At 45.0% G+C, this 16572-nt stretch overlaps 1 protein-coding gene across 3 annotated transcripts in view; it reads left to right on the top strand.

The window, feature by feature from the left end:
• The window catches only part of KCNJ6 (potassium inwardly rectifying channel subfamily J member 6), a 296583-nt gene that overhangs the window by 237121 nt on the left and 42890 nt on the right, over positions 1–16572 (top strand). The gene's annotated exons all lie outside the window — the stretch shown is intronic.

Genomic DNA, 16572 nt, shown 5'->3' with positions numbered 1-16572 from the left:
TTCCTTGATTACCTGTCTCATCTTGTTCTCCATTCTTCCATCCAGCCATTAATTTATTGAGCACCTACCATTCCCAAGGCACTGGGTAAATACTGCAGAGGTATAAAGCTTGCTGTTGAATCGGGAAGGGAAAATAAGATATGCAAATCACTGTGCAGGAACAAACAGGAAATGAGAAAGGGCCATGATGGGTCTGAATTTTAAAACTTGAACTAAGTTTTTCCTTAACTTTCTTGCTTGGCTAATATTCCCCATTTGTTACCTACAGGCAAACCTGAGCGAAAATGGAGGTTCAGGGCTTCGTGCATTTAATGTCTCTCCCTCCTCCCCCATCCTTTCACCCGGAGGGAAGGACTTCTCAGCCAGCTGAGTCTTTTAGTGCCCATGAATATGAGAGTCCTCCCGGGATGACGGAACATGTCTGAGCCTCATCCTGGCTTCCTGGGCAGAGAAGCAGAGAGACAGGTGGTTTGTACAAAATCCTTGTGTGGAAGACATCCAGCAAATGGCCATTGGCCAATGGCTCAGTTACTCAATGGATATAAGTGTGAATGTGAAGTGACAGCCAAGCCATCAGGACCTTGTCCCCAAGCGGGGCTCCCACAGCTCAGTCTTCTGCCCCTGGGGCCTTTGCCTTGACTGATAGCAATGCCTACGGATGCTCTTCCTCTCAGCACTGTCTCTACCTCCTTCTCAGGTTTAACGCTCCTGCTGACATCCTTCTATGCAAACATTTCAGCGTTTCCCAAAGTTGGCCTTCCACTATACATTTTCCGGTTAATGTAGGTCATGGCATAATTTATTACTTTCACATACATTGGTTTATGCCCATTCTCAGTGTTTTCACAATGGAGTCCTTACAAAGTGTCGTGAGTTGTAAAGTGGAATACAGCACCTCCAATGAACTAAGAAATAGTCCGCAAACCCTTCTCCACTACAAGGGCCACCAGAGAGACACAAACAAAGCCACAAAGGCCATCCAAGGAAAGCAGGGCTGCACCACTCATGAAGCTCTTGGTAGGGGCATGTCCCTGACACATATAGAAAGCACTTACTGAATCGTGTTCATGCCACACTGTCACCTTCCTATTCAGTGACATGTAGAATAAACACAGGAAAGAAGTGAAGAAGTTCAGCTTCTCCCCGTTTTGTGCTTCGGTATCAAAGAGAATATTTATCATAAATGGGGCTAAATCGGAACCTGGTCTTTTCTTCAGAAACGTCAGCCGGGTGCAGCCTCCTGAAGGTGATCAGGGCTTTATGGCTGCATCTCTGTGGGTGCTGCAGTCTGCGGCAACGGGCTACTGTCATCCCCACAGCCTCCCACTACAGAAATCCCAATTTCTTTTTTTTCTTTTTAATTTTTTTCTTAAAGATTGTCACCTGAGCTAATGTCTGTTGCCGATCTTCTTTTCTTCTTCTTCCTTCTTTTTTCTTCCTCCCCCTCTTCCTCCTCTTCCTCCTCTTCCTCTTCTTCTTCTTCCCCCCAAAGCCCCCCAGTACGTAGTTGTAGATTCTAGCTGTGAGTGCCTCTGGTTGTGCTATGTGGGACGCCGCCTCAGCATGGCCTGACAAGCGGTGCCATGTGCACACCCAGGATCCGAACCAGTGAAACCCTGGGCCACCGAAGTGGAGTGCACGAACTTAACCACTCGGCCACAGAAATCCCAATTTCTAATTGATGCCATCATGGGATTGTTGTGGAGGGCTTTTGCGACTTACAAAAAAAAATCCCTCTCTACGTCTCCATCAATTTCTCATTCTATATTCCTTAATACTTCTGTTCAGAAGTATACAATTGTAATGAATGTTGAACCTGTGGGACAATATTGAACAATCAGTGGAAATTGGAGGCGGGTGCCAGAGGGAAAGACGCCTCACATCCTCCTGCTAGGAATCTAAATGCTAAGACTCCTTGGGTCAGAACTTCTCCAGTCTCATCCCTAACCCGCCATGGTTAACCTGCAAAACTGAAATATAAGTCAAGGAGAAGAAAGGAGAAACACAGTGATTTATAGACTTCCTTTTGTGGGTGACCTGACTTAAATATTTCCAATTTAAAAACAAAGACTTTAAAAACCCAAAGTAATGAATCCAGTCTGATGTGACTCTAGAAATGACCAGCCCTGGGAAATCACAAGCAATGGGGAAGGAGGTTGACTTTCATCATTTTGTTGGGCTGAGAAATGTCCCTTCACATCCATGGTCCAGGAGGAAGCACAATGAAATCAAGACCATCTTTTCCAAGAGAAGTCATTTTAAACGTGCACCTACTGACAATTCAGTTAGGAGAAAATGCTAGAAGGGAGAAGTTAAGTTATCCAGAAAAGAAACTGTTCTGGCGTTTATCCCCCAAACTAAATGTTAGCAAGATGACAACCCCCTGAGACCATGGACTGGTTCTCCAGGGTTAGAAACTCAAATGTTGATGCCCACGATGTGTGCCGCTAGCATTTCCCAGAGGAAAGGCAGACCCTCAAAGGCTGGCGGCTTCCCCCATCGCTCCTCTGAGGAGCACTCTGAGAGCTCGGCAAGCAGGTGGCAGCTCATGGAGGTGTGAGTGAGGAAGAGCCGCGACTTGCAAGACTGCAGTGGGCAGCTCTGTAGACAGAGCCGCCCGACCTCAGCAATTCCAGACTCCACCCTCACAGGCAACGCCCCTTCCCTGTGGCCCTTGCTGGCCTTGAACCTCCAATCCTAGCTCCTTTGGGGACCACTTCAATCTTGCAAAAGGATTTGGGAAAGGATTATGCTCAAAGATGCCACCCCTCTGGGCTCCTGCCATCCTCCCAGGACTGTCTGAAGAGGGTCTGTGGCAGCAGCCACCCAGCTCACCTCTGACTATTCCAGACCAGAGGGGCCTCCTGGCAGCCTCGAAAGAGTGATAGATGACACACATGACATCTGACACATCATGCTGGCTCAGACCACACATCCCAAGTTGGAGTTTAGGAAAATATAATCACTTCCTCCTCCTATATCGATGTAAACCAAGCGACAGACCCCATCTTCTACTGCTACCAGATGTTAACTCTTTTCAAATATAGAGTATCAATAGAAAATGCGAGATCCAGTAAGGCCAACAGATCAGGAGATGACTGTCATTGAAAAGACTGTGCCTCACAGATCCCGAGAGGAGAGGGCACACCACACTGCGCAGGGCGTCCCGGGGAAGCACCAGGGTTGGTCAGGGACAGAAGGAGAAGGGAAAACTGTGTCAAGAGCCTTTATTGTGGTTTCTGAGGGAAGCAAGGGGCAAGGTAGAGTAGGCAGCCTTAAGATCAGCCAGTTTGAATAACTGCAGTGGACCCTGGGCATAGGAGCTGTCCCTGGTTGTCTGCTACCTGGCCCCCAGATGATTAGGGCAGGTGAATAGTGCCCAGGAGTGTGAGAGTCCCATAAGGGAGGTTGCTGGGGGTGTGGGCTCTGGACTGGTTGGTTTGTATTTGAAAAACACTCTCCCCAGGCAAGTTCTTTGCACTCTGTAAGGATTGGCTAACCCTGGGAGGGACAGACCCTCCAGGGTCAGCAAGGCCCCAGATGTCAAAGCATCAGACCACAGTAATAAGACGTGGTTAATACATCAATGGGACCAAGCCATTTCTGAAACAGCCATGAAATACTGCTCCTCCACCCCACCCTGACCCTACTCATACACACAGCCCTTGGCCAGGTCTTCACATTTAATAGGATGCTCTTAGAAAGACCAAAACACTCACAGGATCCAAAGAAATGAACCAAAAAGTAAGAATGAAACCAGCACCTTCAGGACACAACAAGGATAACTATAATAGTCTGTGCCTAATAAACGGTGTCACTGAAGAGGAACATGTGCTCTGCACTGTGCCAGACACTCATGCATTATTCCATGTGACACATGACTTGCCTTCCTCCGACCGGGGTGGATGAGCAGTCCTATTCCTCCCCTTCACTCTGACCCACGCACCAGTCTAGGCCACTGCTGTGCGAGCGTTGCTGTTACAGCTAGTCTGAACTGACTGCAAACATGCTGTGACCCAGAATATACCTGCTGTTCCTGCTCTCTCGGGGACTCTGCTGAACATCTCCCGGCACACCGGCTGGAACACACCACCCTCCCTCCCGAAGGAACGGCAAGATGCGATGGCAGAGATAAATCCGGGAGGAACACGGTGCTGGTATTCAGTTTCTCCCTGCCTTAAAAGGCAGAGCCAAATAAATGATGAAGCTGTAAGCATATCATATCACCCCAGGCTGAAAACAAGCTGGAGGTGTGAATACAAAGTGGTGGGATGATCCTGTCCCTACTCGAATGGAACAGCCAGGCTAGAACTGGGACGCCCGGTGGTGGTTCTCGAGCCAAAGGATGAAGGGTGGCGAGGGTTTATTTTGCCACACCAAATTTTCCTTTGTTCCTTGGAGATGTTTGATTCTCATTAAACATCAAAAGCCCGTATCTGAAACATCCATCTGTCCTGGGTTACATTTTTCACCATCAATGGTTTGCAATGAGTCCTGTAGAGATTACTTATATATTTACCTTAAATCAATACTTCAAAGCCAGATTTAAATGAAAACATGTTCTCATTTCCAACAGTATTAGACATACGTTTACGAGGCTGTGCTCATCCAGAAGCCTGGCCTCACGCTCAAATTTTTGACAAGTCAGGAAAGATTCCAAATTTGAAGAAAGGATGCGGTTTCCTTAATAGAGTCAGAAGAAGAATTTATCCCGATTTCATTAACTGTTCACTGTTAGTTGAAGAACGAGAAAATTCCAACAGATCACAAGAAAAGCTGTGTGTTCTTGCAAGACTCATGGACATCTTGAGGCATTTATAACAGGAAAAGAGGATCTTGTTTATGGGGAAGCTCTCGGAAAGGCTCCCAGGTGCCTCTCCACTTGATGTTTTCGAGCCTAGCAGCTGCCACGCGAGGAACCGTGCCTTGGAGATGACGGGGTACCCCCTTGGGCTTCTGCAGTCCAGGGGCAGCCGAGAGGGCCAGGGCTTGGACTCCCCCAGACAAAAGCTGACTTATTGAACATGGTTCAACCAATCCACTGTTACCGAGGTCCAAACCTTTACAAACACGTGGGATGCAAACTACACTTTTCCAAAATTTGCCCAATATTGCAACCTAGGACCACAGCTATTAGGTAGCCTATAAGAACATGCTTTTGGGCCAGTCCCATGGCCTAGTGGTTAAGTTCAGCACGCTCTGCTTCAGCAGGCTGGGTTCAGTTCCTGGGCATGGACCTACATGGCTCTGTTAGCAGCCATGCTGTGCTGTCAGCCCACATATTAAGCATTAGAGGAAGATTGGCATGGATGTTGGCTCGGGGCAAATCTTCCTTAGCAAAAAAAAAAAGAAGAAGAAGAAAAAAACAAGAACAAGAGCAAGAGGAAGAAGGGTTTGCTTTTATAAATACATTGTCTCTATTATATTACCTTGCTGGCACTGCATTTGTGAGTCAGTCTTATTTGTAAAGATCTTATTTGTTTTTAAAAGTCCATCATTTTTGTTTAAAAATCTTTTAAAGTCCATTTTTCAAAAGAAAAACTCTTGTTTCCTTGCCATTGGCGGTTCCTATACTTGCTTCTTCACTTGCTCCTCAGGTCTCCGCCCCCTGCAGAAAGGGCCCCCTTGAATCTTTGGAAATGATTTTGAGGAGAAGAGGAGGGCCAGGGAGTTTGACTATTGTTTTGCGAGTATGCCATCGACTTTGAGAAGAACTTAAAACATCCTCAAAGCACTTCCTTTGTTTTTCAGTTTTATTGAGATATAGTTGACACATAGGACTGTCTAAGTTTAAGGTGTACAACATAACAATTTGACTTACATATATTGTGAAATGATTACCACAAGTTTACTTAACATCCATCATCTCATCTAGATACGAAAAAAAGAAAAAATGTTTTTTTCCTTGTGATGAGAACTCTTAGGATCTACTCGCCTGACAGTTTTCAAATACACCACATAGTGGTGTTAGTTATAGTCACCATGCTGTCATTACATCTTATAATTGGGAGTTTGTGCCTTTTGATAACCTTCTTCCAGTTCCCCCACGCCTCTTCTCTGGTAACCACAAGTCTGATCTTTTTCTATGAGTTTGGTTTTTTTTTTTTTTTGATTCCACATATAAGGGAGATCACACAGTATTTGTCTTTCCCAAGGCATTTCCTTTTGACAAGTTATTAACAAGGCAGAGTACAAACTGGTCCTCTGAGAACATGGAAAGCATATCACTCTGCAAATTGATCATACTTGGCTCCTGAGGTACAAAATGAATGAAAACATAAACAATTATGAAAAGACAAGAAAAGCGAACTACATCTAAGGCCAGGCCTAAGCTAGACTTAAGTTTCAGTTAAGGTTCTCCAGTGTCTGCACACTCCTGAAAGAGCAGACAGATTCACAGACCTAAAGGAAGGCCAGGAGGAAGGGCCCGAGCTCTGTCCCCTTCTCACCCGTAAATCAGCCGGTTACTGAGATCCATCGCATTGTACACACGCATCTTACAGGCAGAGACAAACCTCACTTTGGGGAACTAAAAGTTGTTTTAATAGGTGTTAATGGCTTCGTAATCTTTGCCAGATCAAATGCAAAGCAGCCGACATTCTTTCTGCCTAGCAATGCGCTGCCTTTGTCCAGACCCTATTCACTTTCAGCTTTCCAGACAACTGTCCAGATGCATATTTGTGGCAAATAGTGGTCTAGAGACCTGGGTCACCAAGATACCAACAGGTGCACAAGATGCCAAATTTAGCTTTTCTTGAAGTGTCTAATTCTACATGGTATCACTTTAGTCCAGAGTTTATTAGCAAGAGACAGACGGAGACTTCAAGATACACTGTGGTTTCTGCTACCCCAAAGCGCCCTCCTGCCCGTTCTTCAGGGCCCAGCTGAGGACATCCTTACCCAGAAGCCTTCCCAGCCAGCCCAGCCCAGAGTGAACCCCATGGCTTTTAAACTCGGAAACTCTCCCTGGGCTGCCTGCGTTAGCCTTGAAAATGCACAGCCTCTAACTATCCATTATGTTTTTCACAGGTGACCGCATTCTCTCTCCCACTGGAGTTGCATGTTGTAAGGGTTACCAGTGTAAGAAATGCTGGTTACACTTTGCAATTTCTTCTCACATCTTTTGCTCCCCAAATTTTATTGAGCACCTGTCATATCCCATTCTGGGCACAGTTCCAGAAATATAAGACGAACACAGCACCGGCTGTCATGGCATCTACATTGTCTCAGGGAATACGGGCATTTTATAAAGAATTACAGATGCACTGGGAGGGAGTCTCGAAGTGGACAGGCGGGGTGTGGTGGGCATGTGTGACAGGGAGAACAAACTCAGTGCGGGATCAGCAAAGGCCCCTGGAGGAGGTGAAAAGGCCTCTGAGGAAGGTCTAAAAGTCAGCCAGGTGGAAGGAGGATGGGTGTCAGGTAGGGGGAGCACAGACTCAGAGAGACCGCCGTAAGAATTTTCGATTTTCTTCCAGGAGCAATAGGAAGTCACTGAAAGGCTCTGAGCCAGACACAAATATTATCAGATCTGCTTTGTTCCAAGGCCATTCTAGTGGCCAGAGGAGAAAAGAGAGGAGGGTGGGAAAGCTGAAGGCTGGAGATGAGGGCAGCATGGACCAGGATGGCGGCTATGGGGGGAGTGAAGCAGAGATTCAAGCAATACTTCAGAGGTAGGCTCAACCACGTGTGTAAGGGAGTAGATGTTGGGGAGAGAGAGAATTCTGTCCGGGTAGCAGTGTTGTTGACTGGAATCAGGAACCTGGGGCGAGGAGCATGTGTGGAGGGAAAAGTGATACATGTCACATGTACTCAGGGGGCATTTAGCGAGACATCGGAGGGAAGATGCCCAGTGGGCAGGTGAACGTATGGATCTGGAGATCAGCCGTGTGATTGGGCTGGAGGTTTGAAAGTCAGCAGTACATGAGATCACCTGAGGGAGAGTGTGTAGACAGAGGACCTTGGAGCCTCAGAGAGAGGGCCCTGATGGACAAGAGGACCTAGAAGGGAGAGACGGCCGGTAGAGTCAGCTGCAGAGCTCCAAGACCCCTGAACTGATTCCTACAAGACATAATCACCAGTCTGCTGCCTGCCCACGGTATGGCTCCCCCTAAATTTTATGAAGAGCTATATAAGCAGAATGAGGTCAGTGTCTAAGTTCGCCTCTACTACAGAGACAATGTGGTCAGTGGTTGCCGTAAGTTTTAGTCTTCTCAAAAGCATAATACTCGCTTCGCACACCAATGAGTTAACATGCTGGGACAAGAGCCAGAGGGCCATCGAAATGGCCACCTGGACATCCTTTACCATCAGAAAGATCCCAAATCTCTTGCTAAAACTCAGCGCCTCCCCATATGTCTATATTGGTCTAACTCAAACTCAAAACTTGGAGATCTGTTTTTTTACTAGAATCTTAAAGTCAGTTGAAATAAAATGTTTTTGTTCAGCTATGCAAAGAGTAATGGAATCCCATGGGCTTTCCCAAGCTAGTGAACTCGCCAGAGGCACTCTCAGAATCACCAGCTCTGCTTTCTCCCTCCAAAATGAAGCCATTTTAGTTACAAATGTCATTTTTTGTTTTATGTGAGACAAGTTCTAAGAATTTTAAGCCAACTTTTAAAAATATGTTCAAGGCGAGTTTATAATTTATAGACACGATGTTCAGATAAGTAGAGATAGATCTGACTTTCTCTGCAATGGAAATTAACTCTGCTTGTAAGCTCTCTTTCTGTTTCCTACTAGTAAAAAACTTAAATTTGCCGATTAAAGGTAACTTAGTCACTTCCAGCTTTAAAAGTGGTTAATACAGATCTAAACTCTCATTCAAGAAGTTCCCCTCTCCCACTCTAGGAGCAATCTGAATTGGAGTGGGTTATACCTCATTTTGGCATGGGGGAGAGGAGGTGTGGTCCAAGGACATCCTGTCTCCTTGCAGCTCCCCTCAAGGTCTTTGAGGTGTCACATGGTGTCACTGCTTATGCCCAGGTGCCCACCAGGCTCCTGGGTTAGAAGTTGTTCATTGCCTCTCACCACTGGTCCTGCCAGCGCCTCCGTCCTATCGGTGGAAGGATATGAGAATTCCTGCTCACACACGCTCGTGCATACACAGTCATGAAGACATGCACTTGCACACACAAGAGGAGCTCGCACAAGCGCAAAACCACTAACACACACACAGGGCGCACACACACATACACACATGGCACATGCACACACACACACTCACTGTGGGGCCCATCCCCGGCCACCATCCAGACACTCCCCTCACAATGCTCATCCAGTGCTGGTGGCGAGGCTGCTCTGGAGCCTGGCCAACTGGGGCTGCTCAGTGATGCCCTAAATTGGCCCTTGCTCCACAGGAAAGGGACCTCCTGTCCCTGACGTCCCTGATTCCCCCACAAACTCTCTGTGGTCCTTTCATCTTGGCCTTCTTCCTACACCTCTGTCAGGCTTGGGGCAGAGGGTTGCTGAGCCTCTTCTTGCAAACCTGGGCAGCATCCAAACCCTGGTCACATCTCCCAGCCCCCCTTGCCCCTCTCCCCAGCTGCTCTCATTTTTGCTGTTCCCCCAGCAGTGCAGGAATACTTCAGTTCTCATAGCTGTGGCTTCTGGAATTCCCAAATCCTTTTTATTCTCTCCCAACAAAGTTTTGCTCTTGTAAATGAAAGCCCTGCTTTCCAGACCATGGCTGCAACTTTGGACATAAAGCATGTAATTTACAATGTGTCAAAGCTGAGAGCAGACCCCTTTGTTCCGGCCTCTCTCCACCCACCCCCACCCCGAGGAAGCCCTGAAAAGCATTGATTCAGTGGGTGTGAAGACACGGGCAGCCAGGAACAACCCGGATCATCAGGAGTAAAAATACACCCATTAACATTCCAAACTCTTTTCCCTCTGCATGTCCACGTGTCCCACCAGGAAAATCCAGACGGCAGGAATCATCTCTAAAGTGATGTTTCCTTGACCAACAGCAAGGCCAGTGAATCCTGGAGGTTTTCTCCAGGCTGTGGACACCCGCATCAGGACAGGTTTATCCTTGGGTGTTTGATGTCATCTCTAGGTAGGGTGAGCCCCAGAGAAAATTCTCCCTATCTCCTTCCCAACCTGCTCAAAATCAGTACTTTTATAAGACAAAAAGTATGGGGCCGGCCGCCCCAGTGGCGCAGCAGTTAAGTTCGCACGTTCCGCTTCTCAGCGGCCCGGGATTCGCCGGTTCAGATCCTGGACATGGCACCGCTTGGCAAAAGCCATGCTGTGGTAGGCATCCCACACATAAAGTAGAGGAAGATTGGCATGGATGTTAGCTCAGGGCCAGTCTTCCTCAGCAAAAAGAGGAGGATTGGCAGGAGTTAGCTCAGGGCTAATTTTCCTCAAAAAAAAAAAAAAAAAAAAAAAAGACAAAAAGTAATTTGAAATGAACATCAAGAAGAGCTTTGAAGAGGAATTGAAGTTTGGGTTTTTTTTAAGGCAATATGTCATTCAGGAGAATATGGACCAATCACCCTGAACTGTCTTAGAAACAGTGGGAAGCTCATTCACTCATTCATTCGTTCATTCATCCCAATGTAATGAGTATTTACCATCAATGGTGCTAGGTTGTTGGACCTATTATAGCCCTCCACTGAAGGGTGGACTCCCTGAGTTTAAGGACTCACCACTGGATCCCCATCACCAAGCACAGAGTCTAGCACCTTAAAGGCATTAAGTAAGTTCTTGTTGAATAAATGAATATATTAAACTCCACTTGGTTTTGGTCTAGTTGGCAGGTCAATGGACCCATGCCTTCACCCCAGGAGTCTAGCTAGAGAAGGTAAATTGGTGCTGGGGTCAGATGGATTGTTTTAGAATGCTGGAGAGAACCAGATTTGAACAATCATGGGGTTTGTTGCCTCTTGTAAGTGCCAGGTCCATGGACAGATACGTCCTGGTCATCTTTCCCTGGTTCTCTGCTCTCACAGTCCCAATATGGCCGCCAGCAGCCATCAGGACTGTATGTGCCTGGTTCACAATCGCAGGGAGAGCTCACTTCTGCCAATCACTCGTCTTTAAATTTACCCCAAACCACTAAAGCCTCTTGTACCTTCCAGAACCAATGACTGTGGCCAAAGAAATGGATTATATCAATAAGCTTAAGCCAAGTGGGACCTCTAAGTTCGTGGGCTACAGTGGAGGGAGGCACCTAATGAAACTCTGAGTACTGTTAGGAAGGGGGAAAGGAAATGGATGTAGGGGTATATAGTCAACAAATATTCACTGCAAATTCATCATCATCCAAGTGTCTAAATCCTTCTCTGTTTCTCTGATCAACCCACTCTCTGCAGAAAATTCCAAATCTTTCCCCTTCCCCCTCATCTCCTACTTCGCGAAGAAAATAGGGACATTCAGACAGAAATTCCCTCAACTCTTTGCCACCATGTCACAAATATGACCAGCACCCATGGTCCGTGAGGACAGAGGAGGGGCCCCTCCACCTTGCTTTCCCAGCCTCACCCATCTCTCCAGAACTGAAAGTGATTGATTACCTCTTCTCCCACCTATAGATCAAGCCCTGTCCACTCAACCAAAGCCTTTCCATCAGAAATTAAACCTGGTCAGGTGTCTCACATCTTTAAAACTCACTCAATCCCATCTCCCTCGCTGATGGTTGCCTTCTCTCCTCATCTTCATGGTCAGATTCTTGAAAAACTTTCTAAATTCACTCACCCCATTTCCTCGCCTTAAACTCACTTCTCAAACCACTTCACTGGCTCATTTGACCCTCAGCTCTCACTAAGTTGACTATGACTACCACATCTGAAATCCAATATACATTTTTCAGTCTTTGGCAATTTTATCTCATCTGTTTTGGGCACTATTAACCGCTTGCCCTTCTTGAAAAATTCTCCTCACCGGGCTTCTGCCCCCTCCACTTTTCTGGCTTTCTTCCTATCTCTCTAGCCACTCCCTCTCAGCATCCTGGGTAGGCTCATCCTTCTCCACCTGCCCATCAAATGTGAAATTTTTGCAAGGCTCAGTCTCATCTTCAGCCTTTCCTTCTCATTGCATGTCCTCCCGTTGGTAATCTCATCTGCCCCCAGGCTTCAATCCCATCCATATGTCTCTGACATCCCAATCTATATATCCAATCCAGACCTTTTCTGTGGGTTTGAGACTGGCCTAATCTATATTCTTGCATGTCTCAAACTCACAATAAAATTAACATGCCCAAAACCAAAAACGTGATCTTTCCGCACTCAGGATTCCCAATGGTACCATCATCCATCCCATTGCCCAAGCCAGAAATCTGGGCATCATTCTTGGCTCTTCCTTCTAATTCACTCTCATGAATAATTCATTAGAGAAGTCTATCCATTTGGCCTCCTAAATATATCTTGAGTCTTTTTCAGTCTTCCCACGTCCAATGGTTCTCTTCTAGTTCTGATACCGTAATTTCTTCTTTGTACTATTGAAGAAGCTTCCTAACTATTCTACCTACATAGACTTGGCCCTCCTTCCCTCTGCAGCCAGAGCAAGACTTTCATTTGGTACCACACTCTCCTCACCCAGACCCCAAACACACTAGTCTTCTTTCGGTTTCTTGGACACCCCAGGGGCCCTCCTTCTGCCAGGGCTGTTTCCTCGGCTGTGGCACACTTATCCCTATCTCACCCATCCCTTGCTCATCTTTCAAATCTTAGCTCAAACGTCACATCGTCAGAAACATTTTCACTAATTGCCACACCAGACTAAGTGTGGTCTCTTTTTCATGGTCTTATAGAAGAACTGCCTTTTCCTCATTGCATTTATCACAGCTGTAATATTACACTTATTTAGATGTTTATTTCATTCTCAGTAGACTGTAAATCAAATGAACCCAGGGACCATGTCATCATAATACCCCCAGAACCCATCAAAGGGCCTCACACATAATAGGTCCCTCAATAAATATACGGTGAATGAATAAATGAATTATTATCACCTGGGTCCTTTTATTCATTTAGCCACTAAAAAATATTTGTTGGGTATATTGCCAAACACTGTTGCCAAATGCTGTTCTAGGGGATGGAGATAAAGTGGTGGCCAAGACAGAGCTCCTGCCCACAGGAACCCCCATCCCCAGACTTGAGAAGGTATGAACAAATATTGACAATTGCAATTCAGTGAGGAAGATTCTGGTAGGGTGAGCACTGGCCACTGGGAAAGCACATTAGCAGTCTATAATGCAGTTGCAGTTTAAATAAGTCCTCTCTTCCTATTCTTCCCTGTATTTCGTTAAACTTCTTCCTCTCACATGCCTGCACACACCTCCCCCTCAAGCAGAATTGTTTCCTTCTTTTGTTTTTGCTTCTTTTTCTTTTGTTTGAACGTGGGATCCCATGGGCTCTGGCTAGTCCATGCGCACCTGATCATTTGCAAATTCTTGTATGTATGTGTATTTTAAGACAAGAGGATTTGTGAATTTCATCAGATTCCCAAAAGGGTTGTTGACTGAAAAAAGTTAAGAACCACAGCCTGAAAAATGCAGAATAATGGGGACACTGAAGAAAAGAGTGTCTTCAAATATCTAGCACCAAAGAGTATATTGAAATGTTCAAAGAAGAATAATGCAAACAGTAACCCTGACATCAATAGGAAGCCGAAACATGACATCTCCAGATCTTTGCCTGTAGGATTTTTATTCCATTTGAAATAATCAACAAACAACAAAACCCTTGATGTGAGGGACAAACGCTAGTGATCAATGCTGATGATTCTACAAGAAACGTCAGCCTTTATTCTTACTGCTTTTATAAGGACCAAGGAAAGGAAGGGAACTCAAAGAATTGCCAGTGACGTCCTCTGGCAGAGCCCTCTGTTAAGTGCTTTCACATATGAAATTTCTTGTAGCCGTCGTCATATCTCTACTCGGGTCATTATTTTCCTGGTTATGACAGATGAGGAGGTCAGAGAAGTTAAGCAGCCGGTCCCAGGTCACACTGCACCTCTGAGCAGCCTGGAGTCAAACCTGGGCCTGTCTGACCCCCACACCTGCTGTTGGGCTCCACTGTGTCATTGAGGAGCCTGTGTACTGTAAAAGGAAATGAGCACACCCCGTAATTTCAAATTCAGTTCTTGTTAAGAATGAGAACAAGGAGTAAAGGAAAACATCACATCATGTAGCCTGGTATTTGAAATAGAAAGGCAAAGCGTCTACAGCTTTTACAATTACTTGAGCCAGAAGGAAACCATCATTCTGTTTCCTGTCCTGAAACATATTCCCTCCACAGGGTCAGAATGGGAAATAAGAATGTGTGTATGTCTATGTCTGTTTATTTTTACAAAAGGAAACACAGGAAGGATAAAGCAGAAACTAATGAAAATGGCCACATATAGGAGGTGACTGGGAATGGGTTAGAATGGGTAGAGATGGGAAAGAGACGTTTCTGAATACGTCTTTTTATGTTGACTTAATTTTTGAAACTTTTAAATAGTTTACAAATTATTTTTAAAAGATGACAAAAACAAATCCTAAAAGGAAATACAAATAGAAAAAAAATGAACCTAACTAGCTATAAAATAGCTACAGAAAAGATGAATCCAAGGAACTTTTGAAGACACTCCTTTGACTGTCCTATTTCAGTGGGAATATTCTAGAATTAAAAAGAACTGGAAAGAAATTTTAAATTTTACCATATAGGTAAAATAGGGATCATAACAGTAGCCACCTAAGAAGACTGTTGTCAGGGTTAGATGGTTGATGTGCTTAAAATATTTGGTGCCTGGTACACAACAAACATTTAATAAATAATGTTTATTACTTGATTCAATACTTAATTTGTGAATTTATCAACTACTTTGGTGAAAATAGAATTAGGAGTACGCATGTAGAATGTCTTTTCTTAGACATTAAAAAAAATGCACACTTCAATATGTTTTTGCATGACTAGAGGAAAACCTCACTGGTCCTCCAATAAGTGTTAGGGTACAGAAGAAGCACAATGGTGTAGCAAAGGGATTTTTAACCTGAGCATAAAGCAGGGCTCTCTGTCATTGAAATGATCAGCAGTTGGCTGAACCTACTGAATGAAAATCATTATTATCTTCTAGCAGAGATGACACTCTACTGCTTCTTTTTGACACTGGGCTTGATAAATCACCAACATTGTTCTCCCACATGAAGACTTATAAACATAGGACTTCTAAACATAACTTTATTACTGTGCTAATTCAGCGCAGTTCTTGTTAAGAATGAGAACAAGGAGTAAAGGAAAACATCACATCATGTAGCCTGGTATTTGAAATAGAAAGGCAAAGCGTCTACAGTCAGTTCTTTGCTTCTGAATATTCACAACATAGGTTAATTTTACGGTACTCAAAAGATGTTGACGGTGACTTACATCCGTTTTATTTTATGGGAAGCACATTCTCCAGGCAATTTTGATACATTATCTGCCTACGGAGTGAAGATCTCTGGCTTTATCCAGGGGCTCTCTCTTGAGAACGGCTTTCAGGGTATTGATATTCTGCACAAAACGTCTCCCGTCGTCATTTGCTGCTGTGAATCTAAAAATAGGGCTTTGCCTGTTACATCCCCATCTTGCGGGGCCTGACCCTGTGTTTGCTCACTGCCTATTACAGATTCCTGAGCTGTGCCTCAGCTTGGTTTCATGGCTTCTGGGTGGAATGGGCTTTGCATTCACGACCAATAGCATGCGCTCCCCTCCCCCATTCCTCACTTCTTACACAGTCTTAACTCAAGGAATGAAATGCCACCAAAAATATGAGCTGCTCCTATTCACTTCCTTGCAAGGTAAACACTTGGAAGATTTACCAGAGATCCAAACAGAGAAGCTCTCAGCGGAGATTAGGGAATGAAATAATTTTTAGAATATGCACATACACACCACACACACACACACTCATGTACACACACACACCTTTTGGCTTTGGGGGAATAACTTAGACCAGACAATGCTGCTATGGAAATCAAGCAGCCTCCCCAAGCATGAAGTCAAAGGCATGCCTGGACCTGACAACACTCCAAGAGGTCCCTCTTCCCCCAGCCCCACCTAGCCTCAATGCTATCCTGCAAAGACATCTGTACCACTCAACGTCTACTCATTTCTTTTGAGACTGTGAGGCCAGATTCCCCAGGGATGTGACTTGGGGAGTCTCTACACTTCAGTTTCTTCATCCACAAAACAGGGACTTAATAACAGCATCTACTCATGGGGTTGTTACAAGGATTTAATGAAACAAAGAAATTAAAGGGCTTAGAAAAGTCCCTGACTCATAGTAACTACTTAGGAATACTACATGAAGATGATGATGAAGAGGATCTCGACAATGATACTGAAGAATAAGAAGAAAAATGGGGAATATCATTCATGGCATAGGTCTTACATGCCACACCCTCCCCAGTTTAGTCCTGTCCGCCTCTAAATTGACTCACAGGTATGAAATTTTCCATGGTTATTTGCATAGAAAGCGGTCAAGACTGCCATGTAGACAGTCTCCTATTCCACTTACACCCAATTTCTAACTCACTGTCAAGGAAATAAAAAAGCATGAACAATTAGTTGAAAAGTAGGAGACAGAATCATGAATTTCTTT

Source organism: Equus asinus, chromosome 18 (assembly GCF_041296235.1).
Source record: "Equus asinus isolate D_3611 breed Donkey chromosome 18, EquAss-T2T_v2, whole genome shotgun sequence".
NCBI lineage: Eukaryota > Metazoa > Chordata > Mammalia > Perissodactyla > Equidae > Equus > Equus asinus.
The sequence above is the reverse complement of the archived record's forward strand: the minus strand, read 5'-3'. Positions and strand labels throughout refer to the sequence as shown.